This window comes from Pinus tabuliformis, chromosome 5_2 (assembly GCF_031772625.1).
Source record: "Pinus tabuliformis cultivar Carrire ecotype Pingquan chromosome 5_2, CPIR1, whole genome shotgun sequence".
Lineage (NCBI taxonomy): Eukaryota > Viridiplantae > Streptophyta > Pinopsida > Pinales > Pinaceae > Pinus > Pinus tabuliformis.
In genome coordinates, this window is record NC_142306.1 from 382,947,099 (window position 1) to 382,968,135 (window position 21,037).

A 21,037-nucleotide genomic window follows, 5' to 3' on the forward strand; every position below is an offset into this window, starting at 1 on the left:
AGGGTTTTTTCCCCTGTTCAGTATTTCTTCGTTCACTGAACCGAAGATTACTTGGTGCTCAGAATTTGTCTGCGGTGGGGAGGGTCCAGTCGCCCCCCCCTGGGGCTGCTCCATCCCTGGCTCGTATGCGCTTCAGGCCGGGGTGCTGCAGATTGCTCAGAGTCTGGGCCAGAGTATTCTACCCTGTTGTCGGCGCCGTGTGCAGGTGTTCACAGAACCCTAGCAGAGCCCGTGATCCAGAAATTCCGGTCCAGTTTCACTATCGATCCAAAAATAATTTATTATCATAGGTTATAAAATGAAATAAAATAACTATTAATTTAAGAAATTAAATTAATAATTATTATTCTAGAATGATTAATTAATGGAGACAATTATAAATTAGTATATTGTTGTAACAAAATATGACTCTCCAAATGTGTCGTATCTTAGGCTCTATTTTAGGAGATTAGAAAGCTAGTTGGTTTGAATAGCATTTAATATAAATGGACACTTGTTATTTAATAAGTGATCCATAATTAGAGGTAGTTAGGACATGGAGCTTATAAATAGCTCATTGCAAGAGTGTTTGGTTGTTCGGGTGTAAACTCTTGCAAATCAGTTATGTAATTGTTTTTTTTCTGATTAATAAAATTACGTGTCTGAGGACACTTCTGCACTTTATTGCCGAGGTATTTTCAATCACGAGTGGAGTCGAATGCACTTATTTTACTTGCAAATATTCTAGAATTTTCTTGAGCCACAAAATTTCTTTGGTTGCCTCCACTGTTGCAACATATTTTGCCTCTGTTGTGGAATCTACTGGAATGATTGTTTGCATGATCTCCAATAGACATATCCTGATCCAAGACTCATAGCATAACCAAAAGTAGATACCCCCGTTTCTTTGTCTCCATCAAAGTCTGAATCAGAGTATCTAATAAAGCTGAAGTTACCCACCTGTGTATACTTGAGTCAAAAGTCTTGAGTTCCCTTCAAGTACTTTAGAAGTATTTTTGCAGCAGACCAATGTCCCTCACAAGGATTTTGCATAAACCTAGAGAGGATTCCAACAACAAACAAAATGTTTGGTATGGTAGTAATGAGGTAGTTGAGACTTCTTACAAGTTGTCTATACTTTGTTACATCCTCCAATTCTTTTCCTTGAATGGATGCGAGTTTTAAGTTTTGTTCCATTGGAGTAGTCAAAGGATTGCATTCATCCATGCCAAACTTGTTCAACATATCTCCAATGTACTTCTTCTGAGAAAGGAATATGGAATTCGAATGTTGAGTTACTTCAATACCAAGATGGTAATGAACATACCCCATATTATTCATTTGAAACCCTTTCCTCAATTCCTTCTTTATGGATGAAATTTAGCTCTCATTGTTCCATGTGATTAAAAGATCATCTACATATACCACAAGATATACAATTGTTTTGCCAACTTTCTTAACAAACAAAGCTGCATCATCAATATCATAATGTTTGAAATTGAGTTTCAGAAGATGCTCAGTTAGTTTTTCATACCAGGCTTGCGGTGCTTGTTTGAAGCCACACAAGGATTTCACAAGTTTGAATACTTTATGTTCATGTCCTTTCACAGGAAATCCTTCAAGCTGGGACATAAACACATTCTATTTTAGATATCCATTCGAGAAATTAGTTTTTACATCCATTTGATGGGCTATCCAACCATTCGGAGCTGCTAGGGTAAAGATTGTTCGGATGGTAGCCCATTTTGTTGTGGGGGAAAAAGTTTCCTCATAATCGACCCCTTCCTTCTGTACAAAACCTTTTGCCACAAGCCTCGCTTTGTACTCGCCAAGTGAACCATAAGCTTTATACTTGTTCTTGTAGACCAACTTGCAGCCAATTGGTTTGGTTCCCAATGAAGGATCAACCAGCTTCCAAGTGTCATTCCTTTTCAAGGCATCATACTCCTTTTGCATCACTTCTTTGCATTAATCATGAGAAGTAGCTTCTTTGAAGGGATTTGGTTCAAAATATGTTGACAATTGCAATTCACAATCATAAGAAACATCCATATCAACAAGTGAATGAGAGTCATCTAGATCACCTCCATTTTGCCAGGTTGAATTTCTAGTTCCTATCTTTCCAACCTCATCAGGATGAACAATTTCAAGTGTCTTTGTCAGCCACTTTGCAGACATTTATGAGATGGTCCAAGTTGCTCAGTTGATTGAGTTGGGACTGAATCAAGATTGAGTCTCCCAATTCTGTTAATCACATCACTCAAAGTATCATTCGTTGTTGGAGTTTCATGCAGGGGAGAGAGTGTTTCAGAAGAATATTCCACAGGTTGATCTAGTATAGGAATCCCCCCTTCAAGATGTGGAATATGATTATCAAATCCTTGAAATGATTTTTCATTTGTGGATCTATCCAAGCGATCAAGTTGTCACTCAACAACATTGTTAGCTTTGGATGATTCAAGAAAGATTACATCTCTAGATACAACAAACATTTTATTGACATCATCATAGAGACAATATGCTTTGGAGGTGTTTGAATACCTGAGGAAGATACACTTATGACTCCTTGAACCAAGTTTGTTTCTATGTACCATTGGTATCAAGGCATAACATGTGGAACCAAAGACCCTGAGATGCTTCAACGAAGGAATGCGCCCATGCCACATTTCATAAGGAGTTTTTTTTCTAATAGAATTCAATGGACATCTATTCTTTAGATATACAACACATAGAACTGCATCAGCCCAAAATGTCAATTTCACATTCTTGAAAAACGTCATGGAGTGCACCATATTTAAGATTGTCCTATTCATTATTTCAGCTACTTCGTTATTTTGGGGATTATAAGGCACAATTGTTTGATGTTTGATCCCATGTTGATGAAGCTATTTTTCAAATTCATTTGAAGTGTATTCTCTTTTATTATCAGTGTGAATAGATCTAATATGAGATTGTGCATAATTTTCAATCCATATATGAAAGTTCTTCAATGTTTGAAAATCATCAGATTTGTTCTTACATAAATAAACCCAACACATTCTAGTGCAGTGACCAATAAATTTCATCATATATTTATTTCCATTTGCAGAAGGAATATGCATTGGACCACATAAATATAAATGAATGACTTCAAGTTTTCTATGTGCTCTGGAATGTGAATCATGAAAATATTGTTTGTTATGCTTTCCTAGAATGCAAGCATCACATTGCTTAAGATTCCTAGGAATTGTAAGAAAACAAGTAACACCATTTTTCTTCAACAAGCAGAGGCTGTCATAGTTCACGTGTCCAAATCTAGCATGCCATAACAAAATTGATGGAAATGTACCTTCTTCATAATGAGAGTTGTATGAGAAATTTTGTGCATGAGCACAGGTACCTTGCAACTTAGAAGCCTTTCTTCTTCTATCTCCATCATGACAAGTGAGTGATCTGATGCTTTTCTCACCTCAACCTTGCCATCAAACATATGAATGGAGTGTCCTGGATGGCAGATGTCGACCAAGGACAACAAGGTTCAACTCAACTATGGGAGATATAAAACATGATGTAGAAGAAAGTCTCGAAGACCATGCAATTTAATCGTGATTGTGCCAAGCCCTGATGGCTTGAGTTTTGATTTGTCTGGAAAATATACTCCTACATCAATATTGTTATTAAATTCTTCAAAAAAATATCTTCTAAAGGTCATGTGGCAAGTTTCTCCTGAATTAAGCAACCAATCATTTTTCCAAGAAGTAAGTGAAGCACTAAATAAGTCTTCATTTACTCCAATATTACAGTGTGCCACAACATAGTGAGCGGATTCAGGTGCTTTACCTTTCTCTTTGTCATTATTTTTACCTATGGGTTGGTTTCTTTCATGCTCAACTCTGTCCCAAGGAAACTTGCATGTTGATGCATCATCTTACTTTTCTCCTTGAGATTGTCTATCCCCCCTACCTCTGAAATTTTTTCTTCATCTTCGTCTTCAACCACCTCTTCCTCTGGAAGAATATTGAGAGCCATTATTCTCTCTATGTGCAAGAAACACAGTCTCTTGAGAATACTAAGGAGTTGTCTTCTTCCCAAAATCTTTCTCTCTTTCACCAAATTTTTTCACAAGGGAGTCAAAGGTAATTTCTTTGAGGTTTCCATTTACATGCAATGAATCAATATAATTTGAGTAAGTGCGATAAAGTGCCTTAACAAAAGCTATCAGAGGAATGTCTAGTTCAACATTAGTGACTTTGATATCGTGCATAATAGATTTTACTTCTGATGCAAGAGAAAGAGGATCATCATTTTGTCATGCAAGGCTGAAAAATTTAATCATGAGTTGAACAACTTCAGGTGCAGAGTGTGAGTCATAGAGTTCCCTCAGTTTTTGTAAGCATTCAAAATAATTTTAAAATGGTGAAATATTTTCACTCACCTCTTCATTTACTGATGCTACAATCAAGGCATAAGCCTTGCTGTTCTTATTTTCCGAAATGGTGAATTCCTTGTCTGAGGTAAGCTACTTTGGTTCTTTGTCTTTCTCTCTAACATACACTCCTTTCCACAATTCATTAAAAATGAGAGTGTGTTTGATTTTCAGTGACCATTTTGGATAGTTCTCCTTGCTGGTGATAACCAATCCCACAATAGATATCAATGAATGCATTTTTTTTAAAACTATGCATTGTAAAATAAAATATACTTTGGGTGCCAATATATAAAATATTTTCACTTCTCGTGTTAAAGAAAAAAACTTCATTATAATAGAAATATTCTGAAAAAAATTCAATTCTCGTCAAGAATGCAATTCTGGTCAAAAATTTAGTATGGAGGGTGGAGGGAGCAGCGATAGTGTGGGAGGAAGAGCAACAAAAACTACCTCTATCAAGTTTTGTATCAATATTTGATTAGGTTCTAATAGTATCTGTGGAATATAATGAGGAGCATGCCAGTGATTACTGTTGAGACAATTGCATTGATTGAGAAAAATATAGATATGACACTAGATGACGCAGCAAAGATGTTAAAAAAAACTAGTCAAAAGACAAGGAAGCAGCAAAGATGAGGAAGCCTGGAATGAGCAGCGTACATGGAGAAGTTGCTAGAATTTAGCATTAGCAATCTGTTGGCGGAGGCCAGAGATAATATCATATACACTAAGTCACATTCGAAGTGCTGCAAGAATGCTTCTATGGGCCAGATAGCACACCAAGACTGTTGGCGGCCTCACAAAACAATGTGCTCAAAGTATGGGAGCTGTAAGTGGAGGTACACCAAGCTTTACACCAAGCATTACACCAGTTATCATGCAGAGGCCAGAGAACTGAAGAATATGGCATCCTCGGGGACAAATTTATGAAAAATGGCAGAAGGGAGTTACAATGGCAGACTACAATGCCAAAAATGGAGCTAGATCTGATACCATGTCAGGCCAGGAGGTAACTCCTCAAATGAGATTATGTATATTCATTTAGACTATTCATAGTTATATACATGGGGAGTGACTATTGAGTTTCATCTCTTGATGACTCTCCATTTTCTCTTATTATTTATTTACACTATTTACAATTATTCACACAATCCCTATGATTAGGTGTCAAGAGATCATGAGTTGCGAGTTATCTTGAGTGGCAAGGTAAGTAAGTAATCCTTAGAAATATTATGGCCACTATATAAAAATGGAATTGGTAATTCTCATGTTTTGAGATTTCACAAGGAAGTTATTTAATAGATTCCATGTCAATTGTGATATCCATTGTTTGATTATACAATGTAATATATTGATTTTAATTACTATTGATGTTGCGTTTATATTAATATTCATAACCCTTGTTGGGTGCATGAATGAAACTTGATATAATTTGCTTAGAATGTGTGAATACAATCTGGAATCGAATATGAATTTGGAACATGAGTGAGATTTACTCTTGAATGAAACCATCAGTAGGTTAAATTGCTATGAAATGATTTTAGACATTAGGAGGCTAACTAGAAATGGAAGAAAAATGTGAGAAACATTTCCTTCACTTTTCAGAAGTGATAAAGTTATAAGAAACACCAAGGACAGTGCTTAAATCAAAGGGGGAAGATGTCATACCTATGGTGTAATTGCTTTTGAAAATATTATTATTTATATTTACTTGTAAATATTGTGGAAGTATTGGTTATGAAGCAATGACTAAAGTTGGCTGAAAAAATGTAAATTTTAATATATTGTTGTGAATAAATATTATTTCACTTATTTGTTTATTTTAAAACACAATAGGATCCAACACGTGAATAACTAGGCTCCTAATTGTCAAGAAACAATTAAAATCAATTATGGTCCAAGAAAATATAGTGACACAAGAAAAGAAAAATCCTCCATCTTGCAAGGGATGATTTCCCTACCACCATAATTATCATGGATGGAGAGAAATTTCATGCGTGGAAGATGATTTAGAAAATGATATTACATGAGAGGAATGCAACATGTAAAAATGAGGTTCATCTGGAAGTTAAAGATTGGACCTGCATACTTAGATTTAATTATATATTCAGTAGAATGTTGCTAGGGTTTGAGGAGGTGAAACTATAAAATTTATTGATTTGTTTCCTAATAGAAAAGGAGTCTAAATCCAAGAGAGAATTTATGTGAAAATAACTCATTGATTGTGGTAGCTCTTATTTTTGTTCTCAAATATTCAAAAAAGTAATTAGGTTATCTGGTATGTTGTGTTGAGGACATGAATTCCAAGATTTCTTAGGTTTGTAAGTAGGAGATAGCAATGATTGGAAGCATCTATTGAGTGTGAGTTTTCAGTTTGAAATAAAAATTTTAACTCTATTATAACCAATTCTATAGGAGTAACATTGTACAAGAAATTATGGGCTGAATAAGTGACTTCTTACGATATGTTTTTCTAAAAACTGTATGTATATATTTATGTAAATAAATTAACATATGTAGCAGGGTTAGCATGGTCGCGGGTTAACAAATTTTTCCTCATAACATTATCTCTTCTTTCTAGACTGATAATTTCTTGTGAATGTGTTGCACAACTTGTTGTAAATTCATTTATGACATTTTTCTTTTAATATTTGTGTCTATTTCTTTTGGTGTTTGACACATTTTCAATCTTTATTTTCACATATATGTGTTTGTTTCTATGTGTGTGAAAATATAGATTGCAAATGTGTTAAATGTTAGAAGGAACACGCACAAATATTAAAAGTGAAATGTCAAAAATGTGATTAAATCAAGTTGCAAACAATTTCACAAAAAAAATTGAGCCTAAAAATAAAATATTATGTTATAAAAAAGAAAAAAAGAGAATTTAATTCATTATCATATAAGAAAACATTTAAATGAAATTTCACAATTCTAGTTTTGCATATAAAGGCACGAGTACTATTGTATATTATAAACAATGACCATATTAGTGTATGCTAGCTTTAAATAGACTTATTATCTACAATTAATGGTCATAAAATACTTGAACATCCAATTAAGGAAATATTTAACATGAAGATATATTAAAGCTGGACCTAAATTCCAAGTCTAGTGACAATATACCCAAACCATTATTCTATGCATGCATAGGTATAAAAAAATATTTTGGCCAAGTACACCATAATTTCTTTTTTTTTGAGGTAGGTCCTATAACAGAAAACTAAGAAGACGAAAATGAATAAATGATTGAGTACATGGAAACATTTAGAAATTAAAACCCTAAAGCTTTAGATAGGTTAGGTATTGACCTGTTAGTAACAGAGTCAAAAATATTAAACTATGAAGAATTGTAGAAAGGAAAGTGATTAATGGATTTACGTCGAAACATGAAAAAGGGTGTGCTCTAAAAAATTGATTTGAGAAAAAATTTACAATGGCTACAAGCATTGGCCCTTTGAAAGAACCCCATATTGTAAGTTCATATAACCTTGAAAAGAAAAGAAAATATAAAAGTTGGAATACTCTGCAAGAAAACCTAAGAATATAAGATCTTATCATTTGTATGGAACTTCGATTAGGGTGGACACCAACAAATAATTTATTTGAAACCCCAACCCTAGAAGGACAGAGTAAGGGTAAACTTGTTAGTTAGAAACAATGATAATTGAATTTTAAATCAGTTCACTCAGTGTTAAGAAAATCTGAGGAGGTTGCAAAAGAAATATATGTCTAGAACCTCACATCTTCGACAGAAACTCTATAGCTATGAACACAAGCCTTCAATACTCTAGGTGAAGAAATTAAGGAAAACATTTGGGTACTAGGGTTTTTCAATCCTTCTGAAGGAAAATACAAAATTATTCGCTTCGAGGAAGAATGTTGAACACCTTGTGCAAAACCCTATATGTTTGAAAAAACCAAAAAATTTAAAAGAATGTTAGCACACTGTAAAGAAGGAAGCTTCATGCCACAAATTAAGAACTTAAAAGGAAAAGGAAAAACCTATGCATGCCTCCATAATTGTCACAAAACTTATATGTTAATTGGTGAAAAATTCTAAAACACCATGATAACCAAATAATGAATGATGGTGTAAACCTAACCAGTTTTTCCATAGAATTTGGTTATTAAGGCATTAGGGAAAAAAGGAATATAAAATATCTATCACTATTAGGTACAAAGAGCTTCGACACCAAAAATTCGAGTGCAAATGATGTCTAGGTCAAAGGAGGGGCTCACATGGTTACCCTAGCCACTAAGGAGAGACAATTGTTGGATTAATGAAAATAAATCTGAATCATTCCTCTCCATTTATTCATGTGGATGAGATGTGGTGTGTACACCTGAAACAACTATTAATATAATTCCAAAATATCTAAAGTTGAATGGCATTGATGGTAGCATAATAAGAGTTAAACATAGGAAAACATATATAGTAATTAAGTTGATGTTGCCTTCGTTGAGTGGTCCACATCAAAGTTGTTAATAAATCGACTACGATTCAATACGTGTAAGGATCATCAAATAATTATTATTATGAATTTATATATGTATGCTACAATTTGGATACGTTTCCATTACCCCATCAACCTTTTCTTTTCTAAAATATTTCTTAAGATCACCATTTACCTATGAGGTCATATGAGCTAAGAAGAAGTAATAGAGAAGTTAAGGTAGCTTATGTGTAAGGTTAAAAGGAAATGATAACTTATCAATATATTTGTTTTCCCTTGATGTGGCATGTTACATGTTACTAAAAAAATGTACAAGTGTGATATGCATTACAAATGAGTTATGGTTTTTCGGGAATGTGGTATTAATAACCCATAATATTGTAAGAAAATTTGTTCTTGATAAAGCGGGGATGAATCTACATAGTTTAGAATCTTCTTACACTATTTTCTTAATATATATGTGTTGAACTCATATAGTATATTTTTACCAAATATAGGCTATTTAGATGTGTATATATAATTTTACTATGTACACAGTTTTAAATTTCGGGCCAATTAAAATAGAATAAAAAAAGGTAAAAGTGATATGTGGATGAGTGTGAACATTTAAATGTTGGCTCAAAAGTAATAAACAAGAAGCTAAAAGTAATTAAGTAATAAATAAAAAGTTAAAGTAATATAAACCTAGTATCAAGGATGCATAAACCTGCTCAATTAACAATATAACATTTAAGTAATAAAAATAATAAATTTAATTCCTTTTATTTTGATTTTGTTATTAACTTTTGAATAGGATTTATTGTAAGCATGCTCAATTAATAATAAAAAATAAAGTAATAAAAATAATAAATTGAATTCGTTTTATTTTAATTTTGTTATTAACTTTTAAATAGTATTTATTACAATATCATGGGTCAATACCATGGCTTATCAATACCACATGCCCAAAAAGAATAACCTATTTCACAACCAAAATGTTTTATAATAGTACAAGATTATTAACCATGGTTATTCATCCCCACTTTACTGTGAATATTATTAACTTGTAAAAAATAGGCTTGTAGAAAATAAGCTTTGTTATGACACCATGGGCCAATATCATGGCTTATCAATACCACATTCCCAAAACACATAATTTATTTCATAATCAAAATATTTTATGTCAATATGGAAATATTCTTAACTATGGATATTCACTTCCACTTTACCATACATATTATTAACTTGAAAATATACTTTCTTACACTACCATGGGCTAATACCATGATTTATTATACCACATGCCCAAATAATATAACTTATTTCACAATTAAAATATTCTATAACAATATGAAAATATTCTTAACCATGGATATTCACCCTTATTTTACCATGAATATTATTAAATTGTAAATAGGTCTTGTTACAATACCATGGGCCAGTACCATGAGTTATCAATAGCACGTGCCCAAAACTCATAACTTATTTCACAATCAAAATATTTCATAACAATATTTGTTACAATACCCTGGGCCAATGCTATGGCTTATCAATACCAGGTGCCCAAAAACCATAACTTATTTCACAATAAAATTATTTTGTTCTAATTTAATTTTATAACATTCTTTTAATTCAATTTGAAAGGTAAAATTTATAATCAGTTTTGAGATATATCTAAACCTTGTATCCTCACAACTACTAAAAATATTCCCATAGAAATTTAATTAAGGTTTTAATAAAGTTAAAAATGAGAACAATTTTATATATAAAGACGTGAAATTTATATAATATAAATAATATTATTAAAAATCAATATAAATTCATCCTAACAAAGGATCTAAGTGATGAGAGAAAGAAAAGTGACTAATGATAATCGAAGAAAGAAAGTGCATGACTTTTTCAAGTATTTCATTATTGTATTTTAGTTGACATGATTGATGTAAAATATAGGTTCAATATTTTACAACCAATTAAGTTTTTTTTTTAATTTAGGTACTTTCTTAAACACAATACAATGGGATCACATTTAAGATAGGAGGGGGGCGGGTGAGAGAGGGAGGGAGGAAAGACCATATACATGGAAAGATAGAGAGAGAGGGTGAAAAGGGAGAGATGGAGAGAGAGTGACGAAGAGAGGATTCCTAAACACAATACAATGGGATCATATTTAAGAGAGGGGGGAGGGGGGGGGTGAGAGAGGGATGGAGGAAAGAAAAAATACATAGAGAGATAAAGGTGGAGAGAGAGAGAGAGAGAGAGGGAGAGAGAGAGAGAGAGTGAAAAGGGATAGATGGAGAGAGAGTGAGGGAGAGATGAGAGGGGGGAAGACAAAGAAGATGATATGATAGAGATAGGGAGAGAACGGGAAGATAGAGATGAAGACACAAAGATGGAGGGGAGAGAGATATCGAGAGAGGGAGGGAGGTAGTTACAAAGCTGGAGGGAAGAGGGAGAGACACACAAAGATGGATGGGAGAGAGGGGGGAGATAGTGATAAAGTTAAAGGGAAGAGAGAGAGATAGAGAGAGAGAGAGAGAGATCGAGGGAGAGATAGAGGTAGGTGGGAGAGAAAGAGAGACAGAGGACTCAAGAGAGAGAGTTGGAGTTGGATGGGAAGAGAGAGGAAGGGAAGAAGAAATACATAGAAGGAGAAAGGTGGAGAGAGAGAGGGAGAGAAAGGGAGAAATGGAGAGAGAGTCAGAGAGAAGAGAAGGAGGGAAGAGAGAGACAGGGAGAGACATATAGATGTAGTGAGAGAATGTGTATGTTTGGGGGGTAAGAAAGACTGAGGGAATAAGAAAAAGACACATAGATACACATATAGATATTATATAGTATTATATTATCAACCTAGATCCATATTAACCCCAAATCTATCAAGTCGAGAGGGATAAAATCTCTCAAGGTGTAGTCTATTTCTCAAGTTTCGCACTCAGAAAATAGGTTTTCCGTTCAAGAGATTAGAGATTGGATCCGTCTCGATTCTTATACATTTGGGGTTAAGATTGATCTAGGTTGGTTTATAAATAATACTAATACTATTTTTAAATAAAGTTAGAATTTAGTTAATTTTGATGATTTTTAATTTTAGTAATGTGACATGTATCATAAATTAAGTGTTTTCATGGTTAGCTTGGATTGATGTCTATCAACATTTACCAACCATGTAATTTATGTGATTGTATTAATATTAAAATATTTCCCCTTCCCACGAAATTTGATCCAATATGTCTATTATGGAATAGGGATTTATAATTTTAATTTAAGTATCCATAATTAATAGGTTGATAATACATGTTTATCCTCTACACAATATTCATGGAATATTTTTTTGTAGCTACCAAGATAGAGGGTTTTTACTTTTCAATCTAACTAGCATAGCCACTAGCATGGCCATATAGATTATTTGACTCACAATTGTTGATCAACATCAAAATACTTACCTCATGATACATATCTTACTATGATTTCTTTTTTAATTAACTAAATTATAATTTTATTATTATTAAGTATAAGAAGAATTAATCTATGAGTTAAACATATATATGTTTAAAAAAACATATAATGGATTTTTCATCAAGGATATCCACCTCATCTTTCCCAAGATTATTAATGTGTAAATAGATTTTTCCACAATACCATGACTTACTAATACCACATGCCCACAAAACCGTAAGTCATGTTCTTATTACATTTTTTCTTAATTACGCGTCTATATTCTTCAAGATTTTAATTTTTTTATTACTAATTTTTCTGGATGGTAGAGATATAACTTAATTACGCGTCTATTTTCTTCAAGATTTTAATTTTTTTATTACTAATTTTTTTGGATGGTAGAGATATAACTTCATAATTATTTGGTGGATGTTAGAGATATAATCTCAATAGCATATGCTATAATATTCTCAGTAGTATCCATTGATCAAGGGTTACAATTTATGTCCAAACTCTTTTAATTAATTTATTACAAATCGATTAATTAAAGAAAATATGATATCAACATATATTAGATTGGGCATGTGGTATATAGTATTATAAAAAAAACAATTTACAAGATTAGAATTACGAGGGTAAAGTGAGTTGAATATCCATCGTTAATAATATTGTCACATGTTTTTAATATATATAAATATTTGTGTGTGTTCAACAAAATTTTTATAATTAGTAACAATAAAAAAATTCAAAATAAATTTATAACTTATTCAATTTTTATGATATTATATATATATATATATATATATATATATATATATATATATATATATATATATATATATATATATATATATATATATATAGCAAATGTAAGAGGCATCATGAGATAAGAATTTTGATGCTTATCATGGATTGATGTCTCTCACCATTTAATTTATATGGTTGTATTAGTTAATCTATTTAATTGAAAGGACACAAAGGGAATAACTACTTCTCAAATAAATATCAGTCTTTGATATGTGACTCTATGTGGCTCCTACTAAGAATATTTTATCATATTCCATGGAGGTTAAATCCTTTCCATCTACTTAACAAGTATTGTGTAGTAGTATGGAAGATATGTTGTAATGCCTTGTCCTATTATGTTATGTTATCTTAACAATTCGACTAATCTTAAAAATAAAAACAAAAATGAAATTAGATTAAAAATTAAAAATAATATGCTAATAAATAAAATAAAATTGAGGTAAAATAGTCAAATTTAGCATTAGCAATTTTGAGGGGCCAAGTTTTGACCGCTCATAGTTTTTCCAATAGTATTTTTTTCTGTGATGTAACCCATTTAGAAACCTAAATTTTACATGAAATTTTCTTTTTTTTCAAAGGAGTCCACTTCCAATTATCTAAAACTTTAAATGGAATTTTCTTTCTATCAAAAAATTCCACTTCCAATTATCTAAAAAATTTTGCAACCTATTAATGTTGATTTGGAGTAGCATCGAATGTGCTCTAGCCATGAAATTTGGTGGAGAGGTTGGGGCACATGAGATCTCCAATACCGAGAAAGGTTTTGGGCAGAATATAAACAGTTCATGAGATATTAAAATAATTAATATTTTTAATGGAGTCCCTAAATCTAAATTTAGGTAAAATAAAATATTAATGTATATTAAGATGAAACTGTGTTGATAGAGGATGGGAAGCTTGTGCTGTAGGGTAATGGTGCTAACGGCCGAACGACGCAACTAAGGTTCCTACAATACCTGGTATCCTCCACCAAGGCACTCTATGTCTCGCAAAACTAGAGTCTTTGCTGACACCGCCTTCATGAATCCGCTTTCCAAAGGGGCGAGAATGACCCCCTCTCCCCCCTCTGATCCCTCTCCTGACAGGTTGGCAAGCGCAGGAAGTCAAGCCTGTCCTGGTTCTGCTCCACTGGCAGAGAATGACACTAATCCTGCTGTACATAGTGACGGTGACTTTGCTGCTAGCCCATCAACTGCCAAAGATAAAGGTTCTGACTAGAATGCCTCGACGTCAAGACCCAAAATATCTACTGCAACATGCATCCCCAAATTTGCTGAAAGAATCGAAATAGATCTCCCTAGTCATCAAATCAATAGCCAGATCCAATATATGAGGGATCATGCCCTCATAGGCAAGTTTCTTGGATTTTGGCCTATTGAAAAAGCCTCGCAACATTGGATTTCCTCCAAGTGGAAGCCTAAAGGTCAAGTTACCCTGAAGCTTGGACCTAAAGGCTTCTTCACCGCTACCTTCAATTGCCTGGAGGACAAAACACATATCTTCGAGGGTGGCCCGTACTTTTTTAATTCTATCAGCCTGTACCTGCAGGAATGGATTGAGAGGTTCAATCCAGATAAGGAAGATTTCAACTGGCTCCAGCATGGATCCGAATGTACTCTCTTCCCCTGGAATACTGGAATGGGGAAACCCAAAGAGACATAAGTAATAGACTGGGGTTCTTCATCAAGGTCGCTGAGGAAACAAAATGCCAAAGATATACCTCATATGCCAAAATATATGTTCACATGCATCTAGCCAAAGATCTAACGAACTCGGTAAGATTATTTCATGATGATTTTGAATGGGTTCAAACAATAGACTACGAGCATGTTCCCTTTTTCTGTAGGAAGTGCCATGAACATGGCCATCTCTACAGGGATTTCCCTCTAGCAATCAAAAAACCCTGTCACAAAGGCAAGCAAAGATTTTAAGGGTTTTACAAATGTTTCAAGTAGAAGAAGGCATGCTAAGAAATCCCCAGTTGATCCTGAAAATCTCAAGAAACCCGTAACTTGGAACAGTTTTGAAATCCTAACTTCCCAAAATAACATGGAGGACAACCTCTCAATCCCCCCCTCAAATCCATCTCCTTCGTCTGCCCCTCCTACACCCAAATCTTTAGATCCCCTCCCGGCCTTCGAACCCATCATCATCCCCATCTCCACCTCATCTGCAAATAAAGATAAAGATATAGCCCTACAATCTTCCAACATGGGATAGATGCAGCTCTAGCTCTAAGCTTGCAACATCAATCAAAGGAGGAAGAACAAAATACACCAATACACATGGAGGAGGAACTAGAAACTGTAGATCTAGCTGGTCTAGACATTCTCAGGCTAGAGGTAGCGTGCAGACAGAAGGAATTCGATGCTATACCCCCTCAGGAAATTGAAAGACTCGAAGAAGTTTTAACAAGAGCACAACACAAAAAATATCTCGGTATTCAGGAAAGCAGTCCTTGGGACGGAAAAAATTCTGAAGGAGATGAAGAAACGCGGACGCAAAATAGATCTGTAGAGGACTATCATTATTGGAGAAATGCTGGTGGACTTTGGAATATTCCCCAAGCTGACCAAGTTTTCAAAACTCTACCCCATTGTTCCCCATGAAGCTAGTCTCATAGAATGTGTGAGGGCTTAATGGCCCAGCAAAACATAGAATGATTAAAAGTATGATCCAGCAAGACAAGACTTCATTAATTTACATTCAAGAAACAAAATGCAATAGTACAGTTCTGGAAAAAATACTAAATAAAACCTGGCCGAGGTGCTGTTCAATATCGGTGGATGCTTCTGGAGCTTTTGGAGGGCCTGCAATCAAGTGGAATCCTCAAGTGCTCCACCTTCATGACTTCCATGCCTCTCACTTCTTCATTCAGACTACCTTCCACCTAATCAGGACCAATATCCATGGACATCTATCCAATGTTTATTTTCCACAAGAATTACAAAAAAGATTGGATCTGCTTGATACCATTTCAAAGCTCAACTCTGGCAGGTGCTTCCCCCTTTGGATCTGCGGTGGGGATTTCAATATCATTACCAATTTGTAGGAAAACTCTGGTGGACGATCGAGACTAGATGAAGATAGTAATGGCTTCAAAGACTTCATTTACAGAGACTAGTTAATGGACCTACAAACTTCCAATGGCACATATACATGGACCAGTAAAAGAAGGGGTTCACAGCAGATAGCCTCCAGACTAGATCGATTTCTCATGTCGGACAACGCTATTCATATGGGAGGGGACTTTCATGCCTCCATCATGCCTCAAGTGGGTTCTGATCATTGGCCCATAATGTTACAATGGTCGCATCTGGGTGCTAGGAGTAATAGACCCTTTCGCTTTGAATCATTTTGGTTTTCACATCCCAAGTTCAAAGATGTTGTGATCGATGCATGGAAATCTTTCAATCCTCTAGCAGGAGCCAAGATGTTCCAGTTCCAGGAAAAGTTAAAACATCTCAAACAAGTGCTCAAATCTTGGAATCGCTCACAGTTTGGAAATATTTTCGATCATCAAAAAATGCTGGTGAAGCAAATGAACACATTGCAACAATGCATCATCTCTGAAGGAAGAATTGAAGACTATGCGCAACAGGAGAAGTTACTCCTAACCAAGATTGAAACATGTGGGAAACAAGAGAGACACTGTGGTGTCAAAAGTCCAGAGTCAGATGGCTCAAGGATGGAGAAAAAAATACCAAATTCTTTCACAGGACCACAGTTCAAAGGAGAATGCACAATTACATTGCCTTAATCAACAATAGGCAAGGAGAGCATCTGGAAGTGCATGAAGAAATGGAACAGAAATTCAAAGAGTACTTTCAGGACATTCTTAGAGAGCCTCCAGGCTGCAGAACTCATGCAATACGTTCTATCCCGCAACATATTCCAAATATTATCATGGAGGACCACAACAATATGTTACTCCAGCCAATATCTATGCAGGAAGTGGAGGATGTGTTGGCCCAACTGAAGGATGGCAAAGGACCGAGACCTGATGGCTTTATAGCCAATTTTTTCCATGCCTTCTGCGATCACATCAAAACAGAGGTTTGGGAACTTGTGGAAGAAGCAAGATCGATGCACTGGATCCTCCCCTCCCTCAATACGACCTTCATAACGCTATTGCCTAAGGTGGAAGAATCTAGCACTCCAGAAAAATACAGGCCCATCGCTCTATGTAATGTAATCTACAAACTCATTTCAAAAGTCTTGGCAAATAGGCTCAAACCTCTTCTCCCTCTCCTCATCTCTCCAGAGGAGACATGCTATGTAGAAGGGTGCCAGATTCTGGATGGTATCATTCTTTCACATGAAATGATTCATTCTCTCAAGGTTCTTAAAAAGACAGGTATGATTCTCAAGCTAGATCTTTCTAAAGCTTTTGATAAACTCAGTTGGACCTATATTAATCAGATGATTTTAGCTTTTGGCTTCAGCGCTACATGTACGTGTTGGCTCATGAATCTTATTACCTCCCCCTGTTACTCCATCCTTCTGAATGGCTCTCCTTCCTTGCCTTTTTGACCTTCCCGAGTTATTCATCAAGGTGACCCTCTCTCTCCGTTCGTTTTTGTACTCATGGCCAAAGGTCTCAGTCGTCTCTTTCATTCTGCTATCTCTTCTCACTCGTGAAAGGGTATTGCTCTTCATGGTCAATCTTCCATCTCTTACCAACAGTTTGTTGACGACACTATGCTTTTTGGCCATTCGTAAGTTCAAGAGGCCTCTGCCCTTCTAGCCCTACTTAATCTCTTCTCAGAAGCTTCAGGCACCTCCATCAACGCCTCCAAATCCCAACTCTTCTTCTTCCACACCCCCATCCTCACTCAAAAGAATATAGCCAGGTTCTTGGGTTATCCTATAGCTATGCTTCCCTCAAAATACCTTGGAGCTCCCTTGATAGACTCAGCCATCAAACATGGCTCCTAGAGAACCCTCCTTAACAATCTAGAAACCAGGCTCTCCTCTTGGACCTTCCGCTCTCTCAATATCGCCATGAGGCTCATTCTTATCAAATCCATTCTCCAAGCCATGTCTCTATATTTATTATCCATATTGGCAACTTCCAAATGGGTTCTTAAGAGAATTCGCAATCCTCAGAGAAATTTCTTTTGGGGCTCCTTAGGTTTCAACAGAAAATGGGCACTCGTCAAATGGACTGAAGTTTGTCTTTCGAAGTCAGCTGGCGAGATTGGTCTAAGGGATCCCCTTCACAGAAATAACACCATGGGTGCCCAAATATGGTGGAAATGCATCTCCAGTTCGCACTCTCCTTGGGCTCGTATCTGGCAAGCCAAATACGGTCCAAGAAGTCCCCTAGAGGATCTCATTCGTATAAGCATCACCACCCCTGGATCATTAATTTGGAATGCAGCCAGAAAGCACAGTGCCTTCATTCAAGCGCATAGTTTTGGGAAATACATTCAGGCACCACAGCATGATTTTGGGAAGACTCCTGGCAGCAGCATCCCAAACTAGCTGCTCTCTTCCACAAACCCAAATGGCAGGCTACCATGCAGCACAATGATCAAACCCATGTTTATCAATTTTGGCAGCAGCAATCCCCTCATGGATTTCAACTATGGAGATCAGCAGATACCTGGCAAGCCAACTCGCAAGAGGAAACCTTTGAAGAGATTGATCAAGAGCTCAAACTAAGGAAAATTAAGGTCTCGGATCAGAGCAAGAAAATTCGATGGGGATACACTGCAAAAGGGACATTCACCACCAAGGAAGCATACCAACTTCTCTATAATCCACCGTAGATAACTAAGTACCAGCTATGGGATAAGGTCTGGAAACCAAGCATCTGGCCAAAAGTCTCTACTTTCCTGTGGCTTTTAAGCAAACAGTGGATCCTCACTTGGGACAATCTTCAAAAGAGAGGTTTTATTGGGCCTTCAAGATGTCCCAATTGCAATCTCCACTCAGAGACCATATTGCATCTTTTGGATACTTGTCCGTTAGTAGTAGAACTCTGGGAGAGAATTGCACAGTGTAACAGGAGAATGGGCAGATGAGTGGGAGACATCACAAATACAATCAGGAACTGGCCTCAGCATCCCTTCCAAAGTCTAGTCCTAAACTCCCTCTAGAACCTTCTTCTCGGTTTCATCTATTGGATCATCTAGAAGGAGAGAAACAACAGGATCTTTAAAATCTCCATTCGCCCCTGCACTCCCTTTGGATTCTTCTCAAATAGAACCTTCAAGAAACTCTTGCTTTGAAACACTGGCAAAATTCGGATTTGCCAGCCTATCCTCAGGAATGCCTCATTCTAGAAAATTTGAATCTGAACCTCACTTTCTCCCCTCACACCAATCTCAATCCCTCCATTCATTTTGATTCCCCCCAATTTTGGTCTCCTCCTGCCTCCCAGTCTATTAAGGTAAATTTCGACGGTGCTGCCAAGGGCAAAGCGGGGCCGACTGGTTATGGAGGCATTTTCAGAAATTTTGAGGGCTCGGTTCTGCATATATATCATGGCTCGCTAAGAAGAGATACCAAAAATGCTGCTGAACTTGAAGGCTTATGGAAGGGCATCCGCACTACAGTAGGTGAATTTTTTTTCCCTTTGGTGGTAGAAGGGGACTCACAAATCTTAATTGAGGCAGCTACTCGGATCCAATTAGGCACACAGCTAGAAATATCGCTTCTAGCTGGCGACTCCTAGGTAGACTGGACCAAATTGAAGAATGGCTCAAGTCTCCTCGCAATGTTACCTTTTAGCACGTTTGGCGATTAGCTAACAACGTAGCGGATATATTGGAAAATCAATTGTCTGATCATTAACTCCCTTTCTTCTCTACTCCACTGAGTGGTTCTAATGATGAGCAACTTAAACAAGACTACACTCTTCTGGTGTAATAAGATCTATCCCTCCCAGATGCGGGTGAACATTACAGTTAGGGGTACGAAGACGGTGGGATGGGCCGGCACGTGGAGCACATTCAATGCCATCTGGCCTCACTCGCTGTTAGACTTCAATCTCCTGACAAGCTTCTCATTGCTATATTAATGCAGCGCGACATTCTATACTGGCATCTTCGCTCTTATTTCATGGTGCTCCTCCAATTCTGCTATGTTCCTCCTCTGCGAATGTATGGGCTCCTCGTAGCTGCAGTGCTCTGATCTTGGGTTAATCCAAGGACCCATTGCGCTCAGGAACACGGGGTAGATTCTCAGCTAGAATTCCTGGTTTTCCAAAGTCCTACTAGCATTTTCATTTTTCGTTTATCCTCCTGCTTTTTTAGGTCTCCTTCAAGCATGATTACTCTCCCGCTTCCAGTCTCTCCTGGTCCGCAAAGATTTGTTGTTTGCATTGTTCCTTTTGTTCTGATCAGCATACCTATTCTGTGCCAAAGAATGGGCTGCAGAAGGGGAGCCTCCCATGGTCGACCCATTCGTTAGGCATCTTCCTCTTCCTCGGATACTTCTTCTTTCTCATCAGGTTTCGGCACAGAAATCCATCCAGCCACCAGGCGAGGTCGTGGTCGAGGTCGGGGGAACCAGGCCTTACTGTCGAACTCCCTCCATTCTCATGGTCATACAACCCACTTTCAAATCCCCTACACTCTTAGAAATTACTCTTTCATTGCTTCGGTTACTATTCAACTGAGCGAAGGCACAGTTGGCTTGGTGTCGGAAACTCCAAATGTGACTATGGAGCCGAGGGTGGAAGAGTTGCCAGGTACCTCTCAGTATCATAGCCAACAGAAGAAAGTCCCATGTGGTTCCGTCTCCCATGATAAGCCAACTCTAGCGCCTCCGAGTGTTCTGATTGAAGGTGGTTCGCCAAGAGAAGAGAGCCATCCCTCAGACGATGATGATTCCTCTAGTTTTGGATGTCAGATTGTGGAAGAAGTGCCTTCCACTGCTCAAGATGCATAATCAGGTTGTTGTTCTCTATTACAGTTTTTGTGTCTGTTCAAGGCTAAAGTTTAGTTGTTTTTTGACTAAGTTT